Source organism: Vulpes lagopus, unplaced genomic scaffold, assembly GCF_018345385.1.
Source record: "Vulpes lagopus strain Blue_001 unplaced genomic scaffold, ASM1834538v1 ctg147, whole genome shotgun sequence".
NCBI classification, from domain to species: Eukaryota; Metazoa; Chordata; class Mammalia; order Carnivora; family Canidae; genus Vulpes; species Vulpes lagopus.
The window spans coordinates 6,976-11,164 of NW_024570630.1; the positions used below are offsets into that span (position 1 = coordinate 6,976).

At 38.2% G+C, this 4,189-nt stretch overlaps 1 pseudogene; it reads right to left on the reverse strand.

Moving 5' to 3' along the window:
* Positions 1 to 1,177: 1,177 nt before the first annotated feature.
* LOC121483814 lies at positions 1,178 to 2,738 on the reverse strand (annotated as a pseudogene).
* Positions 2,739 to 4,189: the final 1,451 nt, after the last annotated feature.

A 4,189-nucleotide genomic window follows, 5' to 3' on the forward strand; every position in this document is an offset into this window, starting at 1 on the left:
AGGTAATTTGCTGAGGACAGGTGACCTGGAGACCCTACTCCTCCGCCATCTTGCCCCTCCCCCTCCCATTAGTCTTTAAATGTGAACTTACATTATTAATCTACATCAGTGGATGTTAAAGTCATTTTAACAAATTGTACAAATCAAAATACCACTAGTTAATATTAGACAAGAGTATTTTACACACATTACATTACATATTACCTTGCAATTTGAAACATTACAGTTCATGCTTGTGTAAGTTTATTTTAGATAAAATATAAATTTAGTTGAATTTATAACACTGAAGTATCACAGGTAACCTAATAATGCCCTGTGCCCCATCCTTCTATTTTGTTTTAAATTTTTAAAAGGCAGCCAGAAAAATGTTTTATTTATTGTTTAAAATAAGGCGCAAAGAAAGATTGCAACAGCTTCCTCATACACCTCTCTATTACCATCTCCACCTTGAACCAATGATTCCGAAGCAGACCCAGAGCTACGTCCATAGTTTTCCAGTGTACCATGTTGTCTATACCAGACGTCTGCTCAGTGCTAGCATCTCTCTGTTCAGAGGTCATTATAATAACTCGCGACTGCTGGCCTGGATTTAAAGCAACATTCCAGTTTCCAGAACCATTCCAACTCTTCTCCCTCTTTAGGATTTATAAATTATAGACAAAGAATGTATGTGTCTTGCCATTTCTAAACAGGGTTTGTGCATACCACATTTTAAGACTACATTCCCTAAACTAGAAACTTTTTTTTTCAAAAATCACAGGTACTTTTAGTAAGCTTGTTGGTTCAAAGTACAAAAGTCTTACGTGTTTAAAAAAATTAAAATTGGAGACTAGTACCTCGGCTTTCTTCACCTGAAGCACATGATTCATGATACCACATTTAAAAACTAAGCTTCATGCATACAAATGGCCAGAGAGGTATGAAGTTTACAGAGCCCTTTAACATTACTCCCGTAGATTGAGCACTGGCTGGACCACAATAGGAAGCATGCGAGCAAATTGAGCAAAGAGACTCCCCCAAGAACACGATAGTTTTCCAGGCTTCATGTCAGTCACATAAAAAGTTACACAACATGTAATCCTTTAAAATTGTCCCCAGACGTCCCATTCCCAGAACTGTTCCTATACAGACCCTCCACCCCAACCCGCACTGAAGTCTTCCACCTCATAGAAGTATCTTAATGCTCCCTGTTACTAAAGACAGCTGCTTCGGGTTCTGCTGCTGTGGCAGGGAGTCTTGGCACTTTCTTAGCAGGACTTGGAATATGCTCAGTGGCTGCACTTGAATGTATGAGTCCTACTCCTTCACCCAGAGTATGGTCGCTGGGGGAGGGCTCTGGGCATAGGTCCTCCTGTGCTTCTCATCCACTCTGACGAGGTACCAGGTCCCTTCGAAGAGGGAATCTACTGAGCTCTGAGGAATATAGTTCATCAAGTGATGAGTGTGCTCTCTGAGCTTCATGTTTTCAGCAAAGACATCTGGTTCCACATAAGTTCTTGAGTCAAGTCTTGATTTGAGGTCACATAAACTTGCAGTTATTTTATCAAGACCAGACCCTGGTGTGGCATCTTGCATAACTCCAAGGGAGTACAGGGTGGCAGCCAAACCAGAGCCATAAGAGAACACACCAGTCCTCTTTCCTGCTAGCTGTTGAGGTGAGTACTGTGCTAGAACAGAAGCGAGGGAGCCATAAACAGACGATGTGTACATATGTCCATTTTGATTTGACACAAGCAAAGATGCCTTTGTTTTCTGATTAGAGTTCAGCACTAGCCTTCATAAATGCCTTTTCCACATCTCTATCAAACTAGGTATCTTCTAATTTAACATCCCCAAAGGCTTCCAGGCCACTACAGATACTATTTTTATCTCTGTTCTGGTCATTAAGGATGTCATTCAGCAAAATCTGAGCCAGAGACTTCTGAACCAGCTTACAGTAGGGTGAGTGGAAGATCATGAAACCAAAATCATTCAAGGTAAAGTCTTTATCATTTCCCTGTTTCTGCCACTGGGCTTGGATCTTTTTGTGATAGAATAGCAGCGGTCTAGTCCACCGAAGTACCACTGTATGGAGAGTTTCCCATCTACTATAGGATATTCCGAAAGCATGTCAGGCTTGTAAAAGGCATAGGCATGTTACATATGTGTCCCACGAAGTCCTTGGTCAAAAATTAAAGGCGCATTTGCCCGAATTAGCAGAGCAACAGATCTCACTTCACCTGTAGGTCTAGAATTTCCTGTGGCATATACAGCAATATCTCCTGCATCTACCAGGGCATACTGTCCATCCCAGGAGCTGGACTCAATCCAATTAACCCCATTTAAGACAGCAGCTGTGCTTCCATAGCATGCATTGGTTGTATCTATTCCTTCTATATCTGTGTTCCCAGACTCCTCAAAGAGCTGCATCAAATTAGTCTTCACGGATTTTGATTTGTCCATGATTGTCTCTGTTCCAACTTCTAAATGCCCAATGCAATCATACAAAATGCTGTCTCTCCATAAGATTCTGAACCACAGTCAGGCAAAGAGAGTTGATATCTTCTCTATCTGTGCAGAAGCCCATCTTGGCTTGGCCCATGCCAATAATATACTTTCCAGCATCTACACCATCATATTTTTCCAACTCTGCTTGATCAACAAATTGAGAAGGAAAATAGATCTCAAGGGCAGCAATTCCCACATCTTTTGGCCAGCAGGCTTCTGCATTCAAAGGAAGTGGCCCAGGCATGGTGAAAGAGCCAAAGATAACCAGGCGGTGGCCGTGGAAAGGGAGTGAGCCACAAAAGGGAAGTACCTCAAGTTTTTTTTCATTAGAGAATCTCACTCTCATTTTAATTGGGATGAAGACTTGAATATAGACAACATTTTGACAACTGAGATAAAATTGGTCTTGTCAGTGTCACAACTGACATACTTTTGGCCTTCTGAAACCATACAAATCTATTATGGAAATTAAAGAAGATTTTACCTTAATTATAGGATAATTTTCAAATGAAAGCAAATGGAAATTGAAGTTAATAGGTGTATTAAGTTCTACAAATAATACTTTATAAGGGAAAAATCAGTACTATCAATTTGAAAAAAAATAAAATTAGCAAATATCTTGTGTTTCATGGAAAGTTATACTAAAAGAACACGAGTTAATAAATTTTGAGTATTTTATTCTAGATAGCCAACATATTTTTAAAGTAATATTCGTTATAATAAACTTCCTTCAATGGGTTAAGTTAGGCTATACAAAACAATTTTTTTTTTGAGTACAAGTGAATTTTTAAATATGTCTCTGGTACTTTGCTTTGGGCTTTCTTCTGAAAGAAAACTAAGCAGAAATTTCCTGAAGAGGTTTATAGTGAATTGAAAGAATGGAAGTCACACTGAATAAAGCTAATGCAAACAAAACTTTGATTCGCTATTTAAAGCTTCATGGATTCTAACCTTTTAAACTTGTATTTTGCGAGCACACAAATGACCTTTAAACTAAGTGGTACCGTCTGTTGTTACATTCGTTGTAGTTTGATCCTGGTGCTGGGTGTTGGATTTTTTTTTTTCTTGACATATCCTTAGAAATGCTTCTGTGTTCCAATAAATGGTGATAGTTAAATAGCATCAAAGGAAAAAGAAAACTCTGTCAGAAGAAAATTTTCTGTCTATGCACATCTTAATTTAAGCAGAAAATTCAAAGAATTGTCCAGTGACACAATAACAAATTTATGTTCTACAATATTCAGGAATAGGTTCAACTCATCCCATTTGGCTACTTAGCAAAAGAAAACTCTGTCAGAAGAAAATTTTCTGTCTATGCACATCTTAATTTAAGCAGAAAATTCAAAGAATTGTCCAGTGACACAATAACAAATTTATGTTCTACAATATTCAGGAATAGGTTCAACTCATCCCATTTGGCTACTTAGCATAGACGTTAAGGTGGCAAGATCTAAATTCTAAGACTGTGTACCTCTTTCCGAATATGTAGCCTTGGAAATTTTAATTAGCCTCTGAGTCATCCTTCCGTAATTTAGAAAATGAGAGCAAGACTAAACATTCCTTAGAGGGTTTTGTTGAGGATAAAATAATACAGTGTTTGTAAACCAATTATTTTGTTGCGTGGTTCATGTTCAACTATTGCCAACTGTTGTAACTTTGATAATATTGAAAATCATTTCCATTCAACAATCCAGTTAATGGC